Source organism: Cibotium barometz, chromosome 8 (assembly GCF_041138505.1).
Source record: "Cibotium barometz isolate CiBa-2024 chromosome 8, ASM4113850v1, whole genome shotgun sequence".
Taxonomy (NCBI): domain Eukaryota; kingdom Viridiplantae; phylum Streptophyta; class Polypodiopsida; order Cyatheales; family Cibotiaceae; genus Cibotium; species Cibotium barometz.
The window spans coordinates 29,373,978-29,399,404 of record NC_141053.1 but is presented as its reverse complement, the minus strand read 5'-3'; positions in this window follow the sequence as shown (position 1 = coordinate 29,399,404).

Genomic DNA, 25,427 nt, shown 5'->3' with positions numbered 1-25,427 from the left:
TCTTAGTAACCCATAATTGATTGGTTGGAAGAAGATCTTATCATGCTCTTTTGGGTTTTAATTGCAAAAGAGGTGACAAGTACTCTGCTTTCCAAGATCTTGAGATTTATGTTATGAGCATAAGTGTGAGTGTTTCTTGGGTTTATGTAGTGTGAGTGTTGATTGGGTTGGTGAGGTAGCTAAATTGGTTACCACCTTCATATGAGGCTTGAGCTACTAATAACTGCATTTCAACCCACCTTTTGGACATTATAAAGATAACTTATGTGGCAGCGTTGATGATGAGGCTTAGGTCTTCATGAGAGGGACTTATGATGATGAGGTCAATCGGATGGATTTACTTTTATCAGTGCTATAGTGTGGCCTTTGGTGTCATCCTCGTTGATGATTTATGATTATTTTCAAAAGGAGTTGTTGTGACGACGCTGAGTTTTTTGTAATACAATCCTTTAGCGGAGAGGGGCTCTTGGAGTAGAAGCGTCATCACATGAGATACTACCGATGAAGAGAGTAGTTCTTTATTATCAATGGCAATCCCAATGGATGGGCTTTTTGATCGGAAAAAGGGTCTATTGATGTTGAAGGTTGTGGAGGGTTGCCCTTTCTAGAGTAAGATTCAATATATGTTTTGGTGTTCTCAAGTATGAGAAGGGACATATTCCAAACTACATGGTTGTGAAGTTAGAGGTAGAAGCATGTTCTTTTGATGAAGACGATGGAGTTGAAGTGATATATACTTTTTCAAAAAGGGATTCCAATGGAGAAGACAAGTTTTCAAGTTGTTGAGGAGCTGTTTGGGAGGAGATTTGTAGCCTTTTATGCTCAGCATCATATAGATCTTTTAGTGTCTGATTCTCCCTATCATAAAATGGTATCACCGTTTCTGTGTTGTGGATCTTCAAGGTGATTGTATTGCTGATGAATCATGGTTTAGCATTAGTAGCAATAATCCATTCCCATCCCAAAACTAATTTTATTTTATAAGACAAACTCATCACACAAAGAACTTGCAGTTAAGGGGGTTAGTTTGCATGTAGATCGTATTTTGCCCCAAAGATGTGTGAGCTTTTCTACTATAATGTTTAGTGTATGTCTTTAATTTTTACAAGAGAATGTTAGAAGCAAAAAGAAATGCTAGGAGAAAAAGATGACTGCATGGTTAATAGAGAAGGAAAATTTTATTCTTTTATATAACAATAGACCAAAGGTGATTTGGAGTGAAGGAGTGGACTTGGTCTAATATTTACATAGCATCTTAACAACAAGCAAGAAGCTTTTTTGTTTCTCAAGGCGAGTCTTCTCTTTGAAAATTTCAATGACATCAAGATCCATTAAATAATTTTGTCTAATAGTGATTTTTACTTCACTAAAAACTTTCACAAGATCCATTTAGAAAGCAACAATGTATAGGCTTTGTTTTCTTGGTTCAGAGAGAAGTAAACATTTTCCAGGTTGATTTACAAGCTAGGAGGGATAAATGCAGAGTAGGAGGGATAAATGCAGAGTCGACATGCTTTTTTGACACAATCAGAGCAATGAGAGGTAAAAATCAAGAATGTACGAGCTTCTTGAGTAGAGTTTATAGAATTTTGGGCATAATCATAGGGAGAAATGAAGAGTCCACAAGCTTGTTTTCTAGTTTAATGAAAAATTACATCATGGGGAAAAATCAATAGTGTATTGAAAACTTATTTGATGAGAATGATGGGACAAGAGAGTAAGAAGTTGGCATCTAGCATCACATCAATTATTTCAAATTTTAAAGGAGCTAAAAAATGAAAATGCAAACATGAACTAACTAGTCCTTGAAAATAAACTTGAAAATAGGGAAGACTCATTTGAATGGGTCGGAGCATTCTCACAAATGAGTCTGACACAACTGCCACCCCACTGAGCTTATGGAAATGTACACACATGGAACCCCTGGTCTCCCCATTTGGGTGTTGGTGTTGGTATTATGATTTACTCCAAGCTCACTCATAGTTGCGTGAGCTCAAACATGAGCACATGAAAGCCCCTCTTGAAGCAGCAAAGAAAGCCCCTCTAAAAGTAGCAAAAAAAGCTCTCTAGAAGTAGCAAGCTATGGTAGTGTAAAGGTTAACTTTGGATAAAGCTTACCATGTTTAAGCAAGCAAGGTTAAAAAACAAGAAGATAAAGATGAGGGTTCCCTAAATGTTACCATTTTAATGTATCTCCTAAACTTGTGGTGGAGAGTTTAACTTGCTGCCCAATGTATTGAGCTCAATGGCCATGCCATTTTAAATTTTCAAGTAGTGTGTTTCTCCATGTCATGCCATTGGTAATTATAATAGCCATGCCATTAAAAAATTCCCTAGCATGGCCTTCTATATGATTATATGGATATTCTTCTAATGTTTCTTGTTATTTTTCATCAATGCAAGATTTGGCTCGGAGTTTAATCTAGGTGTTGAAAGCCAAGTGTTAGAATGCCTCAAGTAAATTCATGCCTTCCTAAAGATAATAGTAAAGGAAAGCAAAAAGTTAAGAAGAAAGATGTTGATACCAAAGAGTCAAGGGATGAGTATCCTTAAAATGAGCAAGAGTGCTCAGGATAGGGCACGGTTCTATGCTGATAGAGGACGCTCGACTTGGTCCTTTGAACCATGAGCGTTGATTTATTTAAAAGTTCCTAAAGATTCTCAGACTTTGTCAAAAGGAAAAATGCTCAAATTTATCTCCTAGATATTGTGGTCCATTTCGATTTATACATCGGATTGGCACGGTTGCGTATGAACTTAAACTACCTCCATATGTTAGAGTTCATCTAGTCTTTCATATCAATAGATTGAAAGGGAAACTGGGAGGTGAGGATAATGCAGTTACTCCTCCTCAAGAACTCGTTGAAGTCCAAGAATTATCCTATGTTCCACATGAACCTAATAAGGTACTTGAATTCAGGGAAAGAAAACTTTGTAGTTGACTAATCCCTGAGGTCAAAATTAGGTGGAAAGATAAGGAAATAGAGGATTCGAGACTTGGGAGTTGTTTGAGATTGTTCAGCGTAGTTCTCCTTCTTTTCATTCCAAGAGTGCAATGTTTTGAGAGAGGGGAAGTATGTTATATGCACATTATGTGTGCATATACTAGGAGGCTAACCCACATTAGGCTTGTGAGCATGGGAGCATGGGAACAAGCTCTAGTGGAGCATGGGTTAGGACTAACCTTAAGGGTTAAGGTTAGGGTCAGACATCCAAGGGTCACACATGGGAAATGGAGAGTCAAGAGTCACTTGAGGGCCTTCCTATATAATAGGGGCATGGGGCACACTCAAGGGAGGCTAAGGCTATGTTATCTTGAGGCTAGGTTATGATATGATGTTCTCTTGTATAGAGGATTATATCTACTCACCTACCATTTCACACTATAGCTACATGCTACTGGATTGGAGTTATATCTCTTGATGGTATGAGACATCAAGGTAAAGGTATGATGTACTTCATTATAATTCATGTGTGCATCCCTTGGGCTCCGGGGTGGTCGGGTGGATGAGTTTATGCCTGATTTATGCATATTTATGCATAGCAATTATCTAGAAAGATCTTAGGGTTTTAACACACGCCCAAGATCCATAAGTCACTGCACACCACACAAAAGTGCATGGCACATACAAGGTAGGCTTTAAACCTGGTCAGCCAATAAAAGCTGCCTCCACTAGCCAAGCAAGCCCGCTATTAACCCGTACTACTTGCAAAGCCTCTAGCCACTGTGAAAACCTATGCATCCTACCCTTCTTAGCGCTCAAACCAAGAGAGAAGATATAGGTTGAAAATTATTTTTTCTCATCCTGACCAATTGGCATCACAATATCCTTACAAAACAAGATAAAACATTAGGCAAAACTTGGACTCAAAAAGGTCCTCTAAGAAATGTCATGTTAGCTTTTTTTTTTTGGTAAAATGGGCTAATGGTTAATTTTTTTTTAATGGGAATCTACTCTTTGAGATCTTTCCAATGATATATAGCATGACGGGCAATTTTGCATATTCAAGAAGTTATACACTTTCCAATGATATATAGCATGATGGGCAATTTGTTGAGATGCCAAGCTCAACACAAGATGAAAACTCATGACATGCCTAGGTGACTATTCCACCTTTAACTTTCCAATGATATATAGCATGATGGGCAATTTGTTGAGATGCCAAGCTCAACACAAGATAAAAACTCATGACATGCCTAGGTGACTATTCCACCTTTACACCACTGGCATATTCGGTAGCTACTAACACACGACAGATCTTCACAGTTGTGGACTACACCTACCTCTAGTCCAACTGAGTTATGGTACACTTATCTTGCTAGCTCAGCTACTTAGCATGTTCACATTGTGGACTGCTTATTGTGGACCCCTTGTACATAGTACTTTACTACTTATGTTGGTTTTCACTTATCTTTAGTAGACCTCTTTTGAGAGCAACAAGAAGAAGGATATTTTAGCCTTTCATCTTTGTGTGTGTCTTATCCATTATTATGTGCGCGTGTGTGTGCTTGCAAGAGCTTAAGAGCTCTCCCCTCTCCCAATACTTTCTTAAGAGCTTAAGAGCTCTCTCCTCTCCCAATACTTTCTTCATGGTATCATAGCCTAGTTCAAGCTAAGGAGATGAGCGGCAAGCAAAAAAATCTACGAAGGAAAAGTAAATGGTACACGAGTAAGAGCATCATCATCTCTTCCCCTTCTTGTTTTGGTACTACACCCCCTGGGTAGCTTTGAGAGATACATGTCTCTAATTAAGGAACTGTCTTCGCATGTGCGGAGGTACCTACATGGTGCGTGGTACTTTGTACTTTGTATAAGAACTTTGTATTGAGATTTTGAGGCCAGATTATATTTCGAGCGTGTTTTGGCCTCCATTCAGTCACTACAAGGTGCAGCTAAAAAAAGGAGTTGCATAATACAGTGGAGAAGATGAACATATTCATCAATGAGTATGCATTAAAGATCAAGGGTATTGCTGAATCCCTTGAATCTATTAATGTCTCAGTGAAAGATGATGACTTGGTGAGCATTTGTTTGAATGGGCTCTTGGTGAATAATACAAGCCATTCAAAACCTATATTACTCTATAGGAGAGAATGTCCCTAAATTTTGGGATTTGGTATCTATGTTAATCACATAAAAGAGAAGTCTTTGGGTGAAGAATCTTCCTCCCAAATCAAGAACACTCTAGAACATGCCTTCTACTTAAATTCAGGTAGAGGTCGTGGTCGATACCAAGGTGGTGGCAATTTTGGAAATTAGAATTATCGACAGTAATGATTCGCAGAACAGCAAACACACATAGGTGGAAGAGGCTAGTCTTAAGGCAAGGGGAGCTAGAGAGGCCGAGGCAATTGGCAAAGATAGAAATCAAGATCAGGTTCAACAAATTGCTTTTATTTTGGCAAACCATGTCACTTTGCAGCAAAATGTCGCAAAGAAGTAGAGTGACATAAAAAGTGATAGGTTGTAGGAAAAACAATTATGCACTTCAAGTAAGTAGTCTGAATATAGATATGAGCACTTGTTTGTTATGCAGCACATGTTGAATTTAGTGTCTACAGATGTACCCAAAAACGTAGATAATGTATGGTATGTGGATTTAGGAGCCTCTAACCACATGATTTGTTATGGGTGAGTGGTTTTGAGATGTCAAAAATCTAGAAAAACCAGGTTATATAAAAAAGATGGGGGATGACACAGTGATAGGATTTATTTGTGCCCAAGGGGTATGCCTAATGGAGGTGTCCACTCCAACCCCAAGACAAAGAAAAAACACATCGGGTATGGTTAGGAACCTTAGAAGGTAGGAGATTGTTGCATGGTCACCTATGTATTAGTAAATTGGTCGTTATATCAAACCGTTGTTAAGAGGAGGGAGGACTGTTGCATGGGGAATAGCCGACTAGGTTGGGTAGAACAATTGAGGTGTGCATGGGGAGAGAGAGCACATTGTGTGAAGAGGTAGAGGAGAGGAAGTTGTGTTGTGTGAGAGCTTTGTTTTGAAGAAGAGAGTGGGAAAGAGAATCAAGTTTTGTTTTGTTTTGAAGAAGAGAGTGGGCGAGAGAATCGAGTTTTTTTTTTGGAAGTTCTATGTAGCTTGTTGAAATCAGTTGTTTTATTTAAGAAGAAGGTGGTGTGGGGACTACTAGAGGAGACTTGGATGTTTCCAGAGCAGGGGTTGTAGGGGTGATATGGAGTTTTGTTTGGAAGGTGGTGTCCCAGGACCTCAGAAATTGCATCACTGTTGGAACTTGGACTAGATCAAGGATTTCTCAAAACAATTCCCTATTGTATTTGATACTTGAAGCCTACAAGATGTTTCTACAGTTCCTATTGTTGTTGTTGATCTTGATAGAGTTGAGAATATAAGACTGGTTTCTATTGAGGTTACTTGTGTGGGGTTCCCTTAATTTCTTGTTGTTTTCTCTCATCTGTTCAATCCCCAACTCTCCAGGTTTGTTGAGAGTGGCATAGATTTTTTATTTTCACAGAAGGCCAATTGAAGAGTTCTCTTGTTTTGGTTCTATCAGTGTTGTTTAGATAGAATTTATGAAGGGAAAAGCTGTGAGTGAAGAGCTAACCTTGGTTAAATCTGAGCTTAGTCGATTAGTTTGTGTAGGAGTCGGCCATAGTCAAGTGAGGATCAGATATAATCAGCTGATGGTGTAGGGACCTTGTTTTGCCTTGTTTGAGTTGAGGGGAAGTGTTTGTGAGTCACAACAACTGATTGTTAAAAGTCTGTCAGAGATCAGTTGTTAGCAGTCAAAAGGCTTTGTGGTCTTATGGGGTTTCTGTGGCAGCTATAGTCAAGTTGGAGTCAGCTGAGTCTCCACAAAGTAAGATTCTTGTTTGGTTTGAGTGTCTAGAGGTTATAGAAGTGCTAGCTAACACAGAGGAGAGAAAGCCTGTATTAGCTATATCAATTTAGTTGGTTGGTCAATGATAGTCAACTCGGAGGTAGCTATGTGTTAGTTATAGTCAGCAGAGAGCTTGTAATGCGATATCCCTTCATATCTAGAGGTGTCTAAAGGCATGTGTGTGTCAGAGGACACTTGGAGAAAGTTTCTATCTTAGTTGAAAGTTCTGAGTTAGCCAATTCTGTGTTATATTGGCTGAGGCAGAATTCAATCTACTTCAGTTAGAGGGAGGTCATAAGAGGGTCAGCAAAGTGTCCAGGATGGTCCTTGGATTGTGGATACTAGGTTAATTGATACTAGAGGACAAAAGAGGATCTTGGAGGACTCATTTTGGAATGGGGTTAGCATTAGAATTTGGAAGCAAGAATTCTATTAGCATTTGAACTATCTATGATGGCATAGCTGATAGTATATCTGGTCAGTTAGTAGTCAATTGAGGTCGGCCATTAGGAACTCAATGGAGTCTTTTTGGGCCCTTTTATTTGCCATTACCTAATGGAGGTGATTAAGAAATAGACAAATAGGGAGATTACATGTGGACTGAAACCAATGGTTTGTAAGAGCCTAGAAGGTAGTGGTCAAACTTAGAATAATAGGCTAAATAGGCTCTTTTTTAATTTTTAAAATCACCTAAAACTTAAAAAATTTATATATATATATGAATTTTTCCTCTATTTTTTATAGAAAAGGATAGTTGCAGCCATCATTAAGTAAGGTCTCTAAAGTGATAGAGGCCCAAAAATGAGCTCACATCATTATCTTGCATTCAATGCACATTCCCCTTCACTTTCCACTATCCCTCTCTCCCATCTTCCCTCCAAAACACTCTCTCTTCCCCCTTTCTCATAGCAGGGCATTTTTCACTCTCTAGACTACTTCTTTTAGCTATCTACCTCTTGATCTACCTCTCTCTTTACTCACAAACCTAGATCTATAGCTATGGAATCTTGATCTGCAACCTCCTCTCAGAAGCTACGGAAGTTTGATCCTCACTTACATTTCCTTACTTCATCCTTCTACCTTGTCCAACCTCCTTTTATAGAGTGTAACAGCAGAGCCAAGCTATGGAAGCTTGAGTTGCGAATGCTTTGGCTCTCATAATCTTACTCATTGTCTCCTCTCACCTCCTCTAATATCCTCTTTCAAAGTGCAGTAATAGCACAGCCAAGCCCTTGGAACTTGCTCTACAACTCCTTCTCTTATGTACATCTCCCTAGTCTAAGTTTTTTCCTCACCATTCTATTTTCCCTTTGCCATCAAGGTTTATAATCTCCCTAATATATACATCTGATGTCTTCTTCTAAAGCTCGAAGGACTCCGATCAGTATTCAATCTCTCTCTTGTAGTAGTGGTCAAGATGAGGATGGGCACTGGAACATCAAACAGTACGAGAAGTGGATTGGATTACGATGCAGCCTAGTATAAGAGGAACCCACAAGGTGTCAAAGCGATACGTTGATATACAAAGTCACCATTGGAAAGGGCGGATATTGGAGCTCAAACAAGATCGTGATGGAAAAAAGCTAGCCAAGGTCCAACATGTTTAAAAGGCAACAGAGCTGACACTAGCAGACCATGACCAACGTCAACGATTTCCTGCAAATTGTAAGTCATTTCACCACTTTATATTCTTGTTTTTAAATCAATTGTGTGCTAATAATGGTATACTGAGCACTGCTTTGATTGTTCTTGGGTTCCTCTGCGTAGATATTTTTCCCTCAACAAACTTTGGTGAGTGGGAGCCTATGGAGACAATTTCAGGAACCTTTGAAGCATACCATGTGGAGCTTGGTAGTTTAATCTTTGGAGGGTGTCCAACTGCACAACTTCTTGCACGAAACATCTTCTTTTATGAGGATACATATGTGGTTCCCATGACAGCAAATGGTACTAGAAAATTAGTTCCAGAACCTACACCAACTCTCACATCTATTGAATGGCCAATTCCAGACAATGCTTCAGTGGCCATGGCTTGTTTGCAGATCGAAAGCAAGGTGCAAAATGCTATGAAGTGCACATATGGATCTCACAAAAAGCAACCATAACCTGCTTCATACCTCTACACCTCTTTGTGTACCTATTTCGTACAAGTGACACACATCGCACCCCAACTTTATGGATTGTAAAGGGGGAGAGAGCTCTCACTTGCATGGGATAAAAAAGTTGTTCAACACAATGGAGACACCATCAGATGCGGAGTAATAGTTGAGAAGGTTGTGATGCGCTACCATATTGCCAAGTAACAGTTGTCCATTGTGTTTCCTTACAGGCGATGGAAGCTTACAAATGGAGAATGGGAGGCATTAGACTCCGACACAACCTCTACAGAACAGGTTGTGCTACATATATCCATGCAAGGTGGGGATGTAGAAGATGTTGCTGTGAATGATGACTGGTTCCTTGCCAACTTACGTGACTACTTAGTTCTTCGATTCTCACTGAGTGGTGATTTTGCTTTGATAATCAATGGAAGAGTAGTGCGCAAAAGGTAGGAATGATCTTTTCTTTATAGAGAAATTACTTTCCCTGGCTGTGTAGCTATCAAACAACCACTGGATATGTAATCTTGGATTGAAGTAAATACAATTTCAAGTTTTTTGCCTCACTGTCTTATTAAGGTTTTTCAATTGTCTTATGCAAGTTTTATTTTTTTGTGATAGTGTAAGGTTGGTCACACAAGCATCTGTGGCTTGAGCCACTAGTAAATTAGAAATGACCTTGTGATGGAAGGATACATTCTTGCTTTCGCATACCATTTTTAAAAAAAAAATTGTACTTTAAAATTTTAAAAGTTTTTAAAAATTTTATAACAAGGTCGCCCATTTATAAACGATACTTTACTCATTTTCACATCAATTGACAATTACTGTTCTCTCCTAACACTTGCTCTCGATTTCGCACACCTTTCTGTATCACACACTCTCTCTTTCTTGCAATCACTCATAGTCATGGCACCTCTACTTGACACACTTATTGCATAGCTAGGAAAGCTTGAGCTACTTCATAGGGTTGACGAGATTGTCCCTATGTTTGAGGGAGCAATTGATGTGCGTGCAACAATGCATCTACACGCGGATGCTTTTACAGATGTCATTGAGTATATTTGGGTTCCAAAAACCTTGCCATCTCTGCACAACCCTGAAGCCCAACGGATCCAAGGAGGGGATGACTGCAACACCCAATACCACCCCTGTAAGATTCCTCCCCCAACCCCCTTTTGATGTCTAGTATCTTCCCCTGTAATCAATCCCTCTTCAGAAATATAAAGACCTTGTAACTGTTTTAACCTAGAGAGAGAAAATATTCTAGAGAGAGAATATTCAGATTTTGAATATTTTTGGATAGAAAAATATCTCTTATAATTCAGATGAGTTCCCCTGAAACAGAAATTCAAAAAAGAATTTTCCAATGTGCAATTGGAATTAATTGGAAATAGGTATAAAGAACCTTAGTCTAAGGGTCTAGATTTTCAGAAATCTTTAGACTATGGTCCAATTAAGGTTCCTATGGGCCAATAGCATCAATCCATGTGTAGGGAGGAGATAAATCCAATTTGTAAAAAGAACATACCCAAAAATGAGTAAATGCTCACATAAGGTGAAGAGTTGAAAATGTACAAGGTTTATTAGTAAAAAACTATGAGCAATATTAAAAATATGAGATATTTTGGGTATCCAAAAATGAGTAAATGCTCACATAAGATGAAGAGTTGAAAATGTACAAGGTTTATTAGTAAAAAACTATGAGCAATATTAAAATGATTCCATTATGACACATATGTAAGGAAGGGGAAATTCTTTAAAGGAGGTGCATATTTCACATAAGATGAAGAGTTGAAAATGTACAAGGTTTATTAGTTAAAAAAAACTATGAGCAATATTAAAATGATTCCATTATGACACATATGTAAGGAAGGGGAATTCTTTAAAGGAGGTGCATATTTCATATAAGATGAAGAGTTGAAAATGTACAAGGTTTATTAGTAAAAAAAAACTATGAGCAATATTAAAATGATTCCATTATGACACATGTGTAAGGAAGGGGAGTTATTTAAAGGAGGTGCATATTTCACATGCTTGAATGAGTTTTAAACTCATAAAAATTGAGATATTTCATCTCTCCTCTCTCCTCATTCAAGTCTAGTTCCAAAAAGTTAGCTTAACTGACCTAAAAATGGTCAAATATTGACCAAACTGATTTAGAAAATTCTAGAATCAGTTTGTTTGGTTAGGAGCTCAATTTTTCCTATAAATAAAAGCCTCCCCCTTGTTGAAAAATATATAGTGTTTATGCATCGTTACTCTACTCCACCTAAGCCAAGAACTATGAATTCATTAATAATTCACTAGTTTTTGGAGCTTACCTCTTTCTTCAATCCCCATTGGTGGCTCCATCAACATACTTAACCAATTGATTGGTTGGGGGCCTCTACCGTGAACAAAGAATCAAGCAATTTGTAAGGTAATTAGTGAATATTGATCTTTTCTATAATTTCTCAATGTTTCTCTCTTCTCAACCCCTCTCAAGCTTGAGAAGCTTAATTGGTATGGTTTTTTAAATGCTATTGAAGTTAATTGGTGAATAATAGTGAAGAGTTACATAATTTAATAAATGCTATTGAAGTTAATTTCCATTTATGTTTAAATTCTAATGGTTTTTATGTAATTTCTCTCTCTCACTCAAGAAATGGTCATACTCATGATCCATTCTCAATCCAAATCAAGCTTTTCATAAAGCTTTTCCTTAACCCAAGATTAAGCTATGTTTGAGGCCAAATTAATGGCTTTTTTCTATGCTTTTAGTTTATGCATATTGATGATTCAATCCATTATGGATTAATGATCCAATTAGAGATCATTTTAATTATTTCTTTAATGATAAGCTTTATCCCTTAGAAAAATTGAGATTTATCAGTCATAGTAGCGGAGCTATGGCAAAATTTTTATAAAAATTATGCATAAAATAATTTCATTCAAAGCATAAAAAGAGGACTTCCTACCATATTCTAGGAATTATTATCCTAGATTAATTGAAAGAATTTCATTATAATCATGGAGAAATTGAATTTTAATATCATGCATAAAGGATAAATTTTTATATCAAAAGTGTTATTTTTACCATTTTTATTTCATGCATAGAAGTATGCATAATGGTTAAATTTTTATATCAAAAGTGTTACTTTTACCATTTTTATTTTCATGCATAGAAGTATGCATAAAGGATAAATTTTTATATCAAAAGTGTTACTTTTATCATTTTTATTTCATGCATAGAAGTATGCATAATGGTTAAATTTTTATATTAAAAGTGTCACTTTTACCATTTTTATTTCATGCATAGAAGTATGCATAATGGTTAAATTTTTATATCAAAAGTGTTACTTTTACCATTTTTATTTTCATGCATAGAAGTATGCATAATGGATAAATTTTTATATCAAAAGTGTTATTTTTATCAATTTTTATTTTCATGCATAGAAGTATGCATAAAGGATAAATTTTTATATCAAAAGTGTTACTTTTATCATTTTTATTTCATGCATAGAAGTATACATAATGGATAAATTTTTATATCAAAAGTGTTACTTTTATCATATTTGAATTTCATGCATAAAGGTATGCATAAAAGTTGATTATCTTATTATAAAAGTGTGTCTTTTATTATTGAATTTCATGCATAGAGGTATGCATAAAGGTTGATTATTTTATTATAAAAGTGTGACTTTTATCATAATTGAATTTCATGCATAGAGGTATGCATAAAAGTTGATTATTTTATTGTAAGAGTGTTACTTTTATCATATTGGATTTCATGCATAGAGGTATGCATAAAAGATATTCTTTTTATACTAAAAGTGTGATTTTCCTCATAAATGGATTTTATGCATAACTTAGATGCATAAGAGAAATTCATTTATTCTAAAAGTGTAATTCTTACCAAATTGAATTTATGCATAAGAAGATGCATAAAAGATTGATTTTAATTTCGAAGTGTTAGTCTCCTTAAATGGAATTTATGCATAAATAAATGTGTAGAGAAATCTTATATCAAATATAAGAATTCTCTTAAAAAAGATATGAAATGTGATAAGATGTGATAAGAGGTGTATGAGATGTGATAAGATTTGATAAGATGCGTATGGAAAGTGATAGGATGTGATAAGAGGTGTATGAGATGTAAAAAGATGTGATAAGATATGTATGAGATGTGATAGAATGTGTTAAGATGAGTTAGGATGTGTTAAGATATATATGGGATGTGTTAAGATGTATATGGGATGTGTTAGGACGAGAATGGATGTAATATAGTTGTATGAATGTGGATGTGGATGTGGATGTATGGATGTGAATGTGAATGAAGAGGTGGATGTGGATGTATGGATGTAGATACGGATATGGATGTATGAATGTGAAAATGGATGTATGCATGAAGATGTATATGCATAGATGTGAATGTGAATGTAGATGTGGATGTATAGATGTGAATGGGAATGTGGATGTGAATGTGGATGTAGATGTGGATGTATAGATGTGAATGGGAATGTGGATGTGAATGTGGATGTAGATGTGGATGTATAGATGTGAATGAGAATGTGGATGTGGATGTATGTATGTATGTGGATGTAGATGTGGATGTATAGATGTGAATGGGAATGTGGATGTGGATGTATGTGAATGTGGATGTAGATGTGGATGTATAGATGTGAATGGAAATGTGGATGTGGATGTATGTGAATGTGGATGTAGATGTGGATGTATAGATGTGAATGGGAATGTGGATGTGGATGTATGTATGTATGTGGATATAGATGTGGATGTATAGATGTGAATGGGAATGTGGATGTGGATGTATGTATGTATGTGGATGTGGACGTATGAATGAGGACGTGATAATGGATGTATGCATGTAGATGTGGATATATGGATGTGAATATGAATGTGGATGTGGATGTGGATGTATGGACGTGGATATGGATGTGTATGTATGAATGTAGATATGGGATGTGGATGTATAAATGAGGATGTGAAAATGGAGGTATGCATGTAGATGTGAATGTATGGATGTGAATGTGGATGTGGATGTATGGATATGGATATGGATGTGTATGTATGAATGAGGATATGGGATGTGGATGTATAAATGAGGATGTGAAAATGGATGTATGCATGTAAATGTGGATGTATGGATATGGATATGGATGTGTATGTATGAATGAGGATATGGGATGTGGATGTATAAATGAGGATGTGAAAATGGATGTATGCATGTAAATGTGGATGTATGGATGTGAATGTGAATGTGTATGTGAATTAATGTGTCGTCGATATGAGGAAATGGATGAGAATGAGTACACATTGAATGGAATGAGTATTAAGTAATGTGGACTAAGGAAAGATAATGTGGAAAGACGAGAGTTCGATTTAGAAACTATATTTTGTGACTGTTTGTAAATGACTGTTTTATGTCAAGAATGCTGGGGAAGCATTTTGACTGTCTTGTGGATTAAGGTCATGAAGACCTAACTGTTAAAGTTGCAACTGCTGCTGACGGAGAGTCAATGGAGGACGTCTCGCGCAGCAAGGTCGACCGAGGTCTTGACCAGCCTCGGTTCGATTTAAATGGTGAGCTTCCGGTACGGTGGAGGAGGGACCAAGGAAGCGGCCTATGAGTGAAGCGCTAGGTCACCTGTGCGAAGGATCCTAGAGGGTGCTGACCATACGGTGCTCGGGCTCTGGGTCGCCGAAGATACCCACACGTGCGTCGTGGAAGATATTGGAACAAGGAGTAAGAGTTGTTTTGTGAAACCGGGCATGGATCTGGTTGATTGACCTTGTTGGTCTTCAATGGATGAGTCCATGGCTCTTTATATGGATCTGTTGGTTGATCTTGCTGATCTTCAACAAGAGTCCATCTTGATTTTTATAAGTGATTATATTGTTGAGTATTATGGGCTAGGAACTATTGAAAAGGCCCTTGTGTGGATAGGTGGTGAGCGTTCTAGTTGCCAATGATGCCATAGATACTCTGATGGAGGAATGATGGGAAATTATGAATCAACTGGATAAATTGGAAGATTATGATCAGTGGTACTATGGTTTCATTAAAGGATTGTTTTAAAGTTAGCTGATGCTAAGAAAAAGGCAATTTCATATTGGGTGTGTAAGTGGTGTGGCTAGTTTTATGTTTGCATGAACTTCCGGCTAGGGGGCCTTGGAACTCTTTTCCTTGGTACCCGGGACAAAACCTAACCAAATTTTAAATTGGGTCCCATCACTACAGTGGTTGGGCGGTTGGCTAACCCATGGGATCGGATGGGGTTAGGCTGGACTGATGGATCCGTAAATCGAGATTTAATTTCTATTATTACGATAGATGAAGTAAATCCCGGATAGAAATTGTTCTATGGATAGGAATCAACGGCTGTGCCTCTTGATGGGGAAAAAAGCGTTGATCCCAATGATCCAAGTGCAAGTTTCTTCCTTGATTTAAAGGTGCAGTCAGATCAGTTGATCCGTAATGATCTTGACTACGTTAGAGTAAAGAGTTATCGTGGTGGAATCACCCATGCTTTCCGGGTAAAGGAAGTTTTTCCGGTTTCGGTTTTGGACAAACCGACAGATTAGTCTCTTGTCCGGATATCCGTGGGCGAGGCCCCGAGTGTGAGACCCCTACCCGCGCATGATGTGCTACTTCCGCTGCTAGTACCCCGAATCCGTTGCGCGGTGGAGACCGGGATCTCACAGTTGGTATCAGAGCGAATTGGTTAATAAAGATCAACTGAGAAGCCAAATATGTCAAAAATTTATCAAGAAGCACAAAAAGGTTGTAATTGTGTGATATAATTCATACAATTTGATATTCAAACTGAAATTCGTAATTTGGTAATTGGGTCTTCAGATGGAAGTACCGTAATTATATAGAATCCCTGACTTGCTTGAGGCCTAGACATGATGGTATTTACCTTATAATTCCAAGGACCGTGACTACCCGTATATACCGAGAGTATACTGCAGCTCTTTACTGATAGTATATACGAGTAAATCTAAGACTTGAAATTATAAGCGTTATTGCTATCCAGAGGATGATTTCGAATGTGGTTGATATGATTTTTAATTCCGTTTGAGAATTGATGAATTGATTTGGATTCTGATTGAAAAATGATGATCCCTGAAATTTGGTTGAAATGTAATAAGCTGAGCGAAACCTCAATGAGGATGAATGGGACAAGTCCCTGTGATGATATTCATAACTGGAATGATGATAATGAATTCAGCAAATCACTATGAGATTAGTGGATTGTGCTGTCAATTGCTACTATTAATACTTGACCGTTAGATCAAGTTAAGGGATGACAAATTGAGAACTTACTTGACTAAAATTCCCATGGAGGAATGTTCAGAAGGAAATTTTTCGGTCTAATGGACCATTATCATGTTAAAGATATGAATGATATGATCTGAATGAATTGTTGATAAGTTCTAAGGGATATTTATCCCAGTATTCTGTTGGGTTGACCAGAATATAAGGAACTCCAGAATAAATTGGATCTTAAGAAAAAGAGTTGTCCTCTACCTTGCGAGATGAGGACATCTCACACTTTTCAAGTGGAGTAGAATGTAAGATTCTCCCCCAGCCTTCGAGGTATACAGGAGTAAGAATCTCCCTTTCTGATCTTATAATTATTCTCTCTCTAAAATAAAAGAAAGATTCTGTTTAAAAAAGGAAGAACCTTTTTCCTGAATACTTCTCAAGAGTCCCACCTGTTTTAAGGATTCAGAACAATGAGTTCAGAAGTGAGAATCAATGTTTTGGATATCAAGGTTTTGGTCTTCATTCGAGTACGACCCAAAAGAAGTTCTTTATCTCTTGGGAAGTATAAGAAGTTATCTCCCAGATATTGTGGACCAAAGAAAGTAGGTGATTTAGCTTACGAACTTCTTTTATCTCCTCATCTCAAAGTTCTGAATGCCTTCTATAGAAAAATGTGCCAAACCCAAATCTTGGAAAGACGGTAAAACTTCAGTGGCAAGTTACCGTTGGCTTCTAAGTTACGCTAGCTCCTTCCTTTATATAAGTCGTAACTTTTACTTGTCATTCACAGTAATCTTACTCCCATCGATCTCCTTTCTTTCTTAATCTCCTTCATGGCTTGGCAACAAGAATTAGTTTTATCCATAATGATTCCTCACCTTCAAGATGCAAGTGAGTCTGTGAAGAAGGATTTTATAGAACAGTATGAGCGCTCACTTTTTCCTCACTTGGGAACTTCTGTAGCTCAGACCAAATGGCGGACCTATCAAGACATAACTAGGGTAACACCCTGGGGTCAGCAGCACTTTCGTAACAATGTCCGCTTAGCCATGGTTATTAAAGCTTTGGGTTTGGGTCCCCGATACTACTGCATCATGAGATCAAGGCATCTTGGGTTTTCTGAGCGGGTCTTCTTACTGGCGTGTTTTCTTCCTCATGAGAAGATATGCCTTTACCCTGTTTTTGGCTTACCTCTCAGAGGTCCTTTTGTTAGATCACCTCATACCACTGAGATAGGTGCAGCAATAACCAACAGAATCATTCCCATAGATGAGTTACCCTATACTTGCGCAGCTTGTGAGTGCTGCTTTTGTGATCATATGATGGACGGGCTTATGGAAGTGTAAAGAGTTCTTCTATCCTTACTGTATAAGTTCCGAGAATGAATAAAGTTTAAATCTTGTTCTTATTTTGAATCTTGCTCTCTTTAAGACTTTTCTTGGTGGTTAACCTTGATTAAAATTTTTCTCTAAGTCTCATATTCGTGCATCTTGCGAAATTATCCCAGTTTGCAAGATGAGGACATCTCGCATTTTTTAAGTGGGGTAGAATGTAAGATTCCTCCCCCAACCCCCTTTTGATGTCTAGTATCTTCCCCTGTAATCAATCCCTCTTCAGAAATATAAAGACCTTGTTTCTAACTGTTTTAACTTAGAGAGAGAAAATATTCTAGAGAGAGAATATTCAGATTTTGAATATTTTTGGATAGAAAAATATCTCTTATAATTCAGATGAGTTCCCCTGAAACAGAAATTCAAAAAAGAATTTTTCAATGTGCAATTGGAATTAATTGGAAATAGGTATAAAGAACCTTAGTCTAAGGGTCTAGATTTTCAGAAATCTTTAGACTATGGTCCAATTAAGGTTCCTATGGGCCAATAGCATCAATCCATGTGTAGGGAGGAGATAAATCCAATTTGTAAAAAGAAGATACCCAAAAATGAGTAAATGCTCACATAAGGTGAAGAGTTGAAAATGTACAAGGTTTATTAGTAAAAAACTATGAGCAATATTAAAAATATGAGATATTTTGGGTATCCAAAAATGAGTAAATGCTCACATAAGATGAAGAGTTGAAAATGTACAAGGTTTATTAGTAAAAAACTATGAGCAATATTAAAATGATTCCATTATGACACATATGTAAGGTGCATATTTCACATAAGATGAAGAGTTGAAATGTACAAGGTTTATTAGTTAAAAAAAACTATGAGCAATATTAAAATGATTGCATTATGACACATATGTAAGGAAGGGGAATTCTTTAAAGGAGGTGCATATTTCACATAAGATGAAGAGTTGAAAATGTACAAGGTTTATTAGTAAAAAAAACTATGAGCAATATTAAAATGATTCCATTATGACACATGTGTAAGGAAGGGGAGTTCTTTAAAGGAGGTGCATATTTCACATGCTTGAATGAGTTTTAAACTCATAAAAATTGAGATATTTCATCTCTCCTCTCTCCTCATTCAAGTCTAGTTCCAAAAAGTTAGCTTAACTGACCTAAAAATGGTCAAATATTGACCAAACTGATTTAGAAAATTCTAGAATCAGTTTGTTTGGTTAGGAGCTCAATTTTTCCTATAAATAGAAGCCTCCCCCTTGTTGAAAAATATATAGTGTTTATGCATCGTTACTCTACTCCACCTAAGCCAAGAACTATGAATTCATTAATAATTCACTAGTTTTTGGAGCTTACCTCTTTCTTCAATCCCCATTGGTGGCTCCATCAACATACTTAACCAATTGATTGGTTGGGGGCCTCTACCGTGAACAAAGAATCAAGCAATTTGTAAGGTAATTAGTGAATATTGATCTTTTCTATAATTTCTCAATGTTTCTCTCTTCTCAACCCCTCTCAAGCTTGAGAAGCTTAATTGGTATGGTTTTTTAAATGCTATTGAAGTTAATTGGTGAATAATAGTGAAGAGTTACATAATTTAATAAATGCTATTGAAGTTAATTTCCATTTATGTTTAAATTCTAATGGTTTTTATGTAATTTCTCTCTCTCACTCAAGAAATGGTCATACTCATGATCCATTCTCAATCCAAATCAAGCTTTTCATAAAGCTTTTTCTTAAACCAAGATTAAGCTATGCTTGAGGCCAAATTAATGGCTTTTTTCTATGCTTTTAGTTTATGCATATTGATGATTCAATCCATTATGGATTAATGATCCAATTAGAGATCATTTTAATTATTTCCTTAATGATAAGCTTTATCCCTTAGAAAAATTGAGATTTATCAGTCATAGCAGCGGAGCTATGGCAAAATTTTTATAAAAATTATGCATAAAATAATTTCATTCAAAGCATAAAAAGAGGACTTCCTACCATATTCTAGGAATTATCATCCTAGATTAATTGAAAGAATTTCATTATAATCATGGAGAAATTGAATTTTAATATCATGCATAAAGGATAAATTTTTATATCAAAAGTGTTATTTTTACCATTTTTATTTCATGCATAGAAGTATGCATAATGGTTAAATTTTTATATCAAAAGTGTTACTTTTACCATTTTTATTTTCATGCATAGAAGTATGCATAAAGGATAAATTTTTATATCAAAAGTGTTACTTTTATCATTTTTATTTCATGCATAGAAGTATGCATAATGGTTAAATTTTTATATCAAAAGTGTTACTTTTACCATTTTTATTTCATGCATAGAAGTATGCATAATGGTTAAATTTTTATATCAAAAGTGTTACTTTTACCATTTTTATTTTCATGCATAGAAGTATGCATAATGGATAAATTTTTATATCAAAAGTGTTATTTTTATCAATTTTTATTTTCATGCATAGAAGTATGCATAAAGGATAAATTTTTATATCAAAAGTGTTACTTTTATCATTTTTTTTTCATGCATAGAAGTATACATAATGGATAAATTTTTATATCAAAAGTGTTACTTTTATCATATTTGAATTTCATGCATAAAGGTATGCATAAAAGTTGATTATCTTATTATAAAAGTGTGTCTTTTATTATTGAATTTCATGCATAGAGGTATGCATAAAGGTTGATTATTTTATTATAAAAGTGTGACTTTTATCATAATTGAATTTCATGCATAGAGGTATGCATAAAAGCTGATTATTTTATTGTAAGAGTGTTACTTTTATCATATTGGATTTCATGCATAGAGGTATGCATAAAAGATATTCTTTTTATACTAAAAGTGTGATTTTTCTCATAAATGGATTTTATGCATATCGTAGATGCATAAGAGAAATTCTTTTATTCTAAAAGTGTAATTCCTACCAAATTGAATTTATGCATAAGAAGATGCATAAAAGATTGATTTTAATTTCGAAGTGTTAGTCTCCTTAAATGGAATTTATGCATAAATAAATGTGTAGAGAAATCTTATATCAAATATAAGAATTCTCTTAAAAAAGATATGAAATGTGATAAGATGTGATAAGAGGTGTATGAGATGTGATAAGATTTGATAAGATGCGTATGGAAAGTGATAGGATGTGATAAGAGGTGTATGAGATGTAAAAAGATGTGATAAGATGTGTATGAGATGTGATAGAATGTGTTAAGATGAGTTAGGATGTGTTAAGATATATATGGGATGTGTTAAGATGTATATGGGATGTGTTAGGACGAGAATGGATGTAATATGGTTGTATGAATGTGGATGTGGATGTGGATGTATGGATGCGAATGTGAATGAAGAGGTGGATGTGGATGTATGGATGTAGATACGGATATGGATGTATGAATGTGAAAATTGATGTATGCATGAAGATGTATATGCATAGATGTGAATGTGGATGTAGATGTGAATGGGAATGTGGATGTGAATGTGGATGTAGATGTGGATGTATAGATGTGAATGGGAATGTGCATGTGAATGTGGATGTAGATGTGGATGTATAGATGTGAATGAGAATGTGGATGTGGATGTATGTATGTATGTGGATGTAGATGTGGATGTATAGATGTGAATGGGAATGTGGATGTGGATGTATGTGAATGTGGATGTAGATGTGGATGTATAGATGTGAATGGGAATGTGGATGTGGATGTATGTGAATGTGGATGTAGATGTGGATGTATAGATGTGAATGGGAATGTGGATGTGGATGTATGTATGTATGTGGATGTAGATGTGGATGTGGATGTATGTATGTATGTGGATGTAGATGTGGATGTATAGATGTGAATGGGAATGTGGATGTGGATGTATGTATGTATGTGGATGTGGACGTATGAATGAGGATGTGATAATGGATGTATGCATGTAGATGTGGATATATGGATGTGAATATGAATGTGGATGTGGATGTGGATGTATGGATGTGGATATGGATGTGTATGTATGAATGTAGATATGGAATGTGGATGTATAAATGAGGATGTAAAAATGGAGGTATGCATGTAGATGTGAATGTATGGATGTGAATGTGGATGTGAATGTGGATGTGGATGTGGATGTATGGATATGGATATGGATGTGTATGTATGAATGAGGATATGGGATGTGGATGTATAAATGAGGATGTGAAAATGGATGTATGCATGTAAATGTGGATGTATGGATATGGATATGGATGTGTATGTATGAATGAGGATATGGGATGTGGATGTATAAATGAGGATGTGAAAACGGATGTATGCATGTAAATGTGGATGTATGGATGTGAATGTGAATGTGTATGTGAATTAATGTGTCGTCGATATGAGGAAATGGATGAGAATGAGTACACATTGAATGGAATGAGGAATAAGTAATGTGGACTAAGGAAAGATAATGTGGAAAGACGAGAGTTCGATTTAGAAACTGTATTTTGTGACTGTTTGTAAATGACTGTTTTATGTCAAGAATGCTGGGGAAGCATTTTGACCGTCTTGTGGATTAAGGTCATGAAGACCTAACTGTTAAAGTTGCAACTGCTGACGGAGAGTCAATGGAGGACGTCTCGCGTAGCAAGGTCGACCGAGGTCTTGACCAGCCTCGGTTCGATTTAAATGGTGAGCTTCCAGTACGGTGGAGGAGGGACCAAGGAAGCGGCCTATGAGTGAAGCGCTAGGTCACCTGTGCAAAGGATCCTAGAGGGTGCTGACCATACGGTGCTCGGGCTCTGGGTCGCCGAAGATACCCACACGTGCGTCGTGGAAGATATTGGAACAAGGAGTAAGAGTTGTTTTGTGAAACCGGGCATGGATCTGGTTGATTGACCTTGCTGGTCTTCAATGGATGAGTCCATGGCTCTTTATATGGATCTGTTGGTTGATCTTGCTGATCTTCAATGAGAGTCCATCTTGATTTTTATAAGTGATTATATTGTCGAGTATTATGGGCTAGGAACTATTGAAAAGGCCCTTGTGTGGATAGGTGGTGAGCGTTCTAGTTGCCAATGATGCCATAGATACTCTGATGGAGGAATGATGGGAAATTATGAATCAACTGGATAAATTGGAAGATTATGATCAGTGGTACTATGGTTTCATTAAAGGATTGTTTTAAAGTTAGCTGATGCTAAGAAAAAGGCAATTTCATATTGGGTGTGTAAGTGGTGTGGCTAGTTTTATGTTTGCATGAACTTCCGGCTAGGGGGCCTTGGAACTCTTTTCCTTGGTACCCGGGACAAAACCTAACCAAATTTTAAATTGGGTCCCATCACTATAGTGGTTGGGCGGTTGGCTAACCCATGGGATCGGATGGGGTTAGGCTGGACTGATGGATCCGTAAATCGAGATTTAATTTCTATTATTACGATAGATGAAGTAAATCCCGGATAGAAATTGTTCTATGGATAGGAATCAACGGCTGTGCCTCTTGATGGGGAAAAAAGCGTTGATCCCAATGATCCAAGTGCAAGTTTCTTTCTTGATTTAAAGGTGCAGTCAGATCAGTTGATCCGTAATGATCTTGACTACGTTAGAGTAAAGAGTTATCCTGGTGGAATCACCCATGCTTTCCGGGTAAAGGAAGTTTTTCCGGTTTCGGTTTTGGACAAACCGACGGATTAGTCTCTTGTCCGGATATCCGTGGGCGAGGCCCCGAGTGTGAGACCCATACCCGCGCATGATGTGCTACTTCCGCTGCTAGTACCCCGAATCCATTGCGCGGTGGAGACCGGGATCTCACAACCCCAAAAATTAATGCCTCATTGGATCTCAATAAAACTACAAGAAGCACAAGGATTCTATGAAGGAAACCCCCACATATGGGTGCAAAAGTCAAAGAAACCTGTGCCGCCTCAGACTCCTAAAAATGCACCCTCGAATCTCAAATCCAAGTGGGGTGTGGAGACTTAAGGTCTTACCTCCAACTCCACCCCCAAACTCCAACTAGAAATGCCATTAAAGTAGGAGAAATAATCCTTGCTCATGCCACCAAAAGCCCGTGCACAGTGGTTGCATCTCAGACAATTTTGAATTTTGATGAGCCACCCAAGGTGCCAAGTGTTTCACTATGCCCCATAGTTGCACCTTAGTCCTAGAGGAATCCCCACCCTAGTCCTAGAGGAATCCCCATGATCCCATGACACCCTGTGCACCTCACCACAACAACATAAACTCACCAACTAGAAGGGCCAAGGTTCAGACAAGTGACTAGAAAAGCCGAACGTGATTGTGTCCAAGCTTTCATCTCATGGATGGCCAAACAGTTCTCCACACTCGACTGTTGAGCACATGCATGGTAAGCCTTGAACCTTAAGCCCATGTGTACATATGTACCCCCCCTGCGACTCAAGTGTATAATCACAACCTTCATTGTTGTGAATGAAAAAAAATGCAAAAAACCTTAAAACATAACAAGAAACATCAAAAACAACTAAAAACACACAAATTTGCACCATGTGCACGCACATTTGCATTTCCGCTTATGGCATAAGCAACTCAACAATCCAAGGGTAATCAAAAGTCGAGTGTATCCTCATCATCTGTGAGAAGAGAGATGATGATGCCTCAACCTCCTTGAAATGGCTCCTTAGAAAAGGATGCAAATACCCATCACATATATCCTTGTCTTTCTACAACAAGACAAGGACAACCCGTATGGAGTGCTGCCTTTAATGCAAGTCCCATTCCCCCTCCAAGCTCCAAAATTGATCCACATTTTGGACATAAAAATTCTATGAACCAAAGCATAAAAGAGGGACTTTTATCCAATGTCCTTCTCCAAGATACACCCTTTCCTTCATCAAGATGAAGAGGGAAGTTAATCTAAGAGAATATGAGTCAAGCCCTTGCTTGAGTTGTGTATCTATCACATCTCCTTCTACATGATGAAGTGGATGTGACAACTAAGCCTCATAGTGCAAGCACATGAAAGACATGTACCTACACAACCTACAAAATTAGGCACCTCTCATTTGCATGGCAATACAACAATTGAAGATATTATTAAGGTCATCTTTCCAACTCTCCTAAGCAATTAAAGATAGAAGGAACCTTAACTTCATGCCACAAGACCAACAAACAACAAACTTTCATATATTTAAAACTAAAAAACAAAGTTTACATAATGGATAATCTAAGTACTCACATATTACTTAGATTATTGTTTACATAATGAATAATCTAAGTACTCACAAAGTAGAACATTTGTGCCAAAAATTGTTGTGTCAATAGGTACCAAAGCCTCTTTCCTTAGATTTCCTCTCGTGGATTTATCTATGTTCTTCTTCTCCTCTTCAGCAAAGCTATCTATTCTCTTCTTCTCCTCTTTAGTGATGCTACCTACAAAGAATTAAGCATCACATGCACACAGTGTCCTCGTGTGATAAATATAGTCTCTAAGACTAGTCACCACAATAGCATTCTCATTAAGACTACATAGTAGACGATTCAAAAGAATTAAATCATAAGAATCTATAGAAATAGTATAGTTTAAATCCATCTTACAGAAGTATAGAGACCGAATTGAGTTGACTTCTAGTTAAATATTTATAATGTTGCAATAAGTTTCAACTCATTCTCGAGGGGTGAATTGATGAACTAGGCTAGAAAGCCAATATGTCGTGCCTTGTTTGTTGAAAACAACTCATTAATCTCCATCCAAGAGGCCATTTTGAGGTTTCTTTCCCATACAAAAAATATCTTATTAGTTAGAAAGGCCCAATGCACATATTCCTTTATCTCATTTTCAAACTCCTCATTCATAGCATGCTAATTATAATCACACTTTGCATTCACGTCCTCATCCACCTCTTTGTGGTGA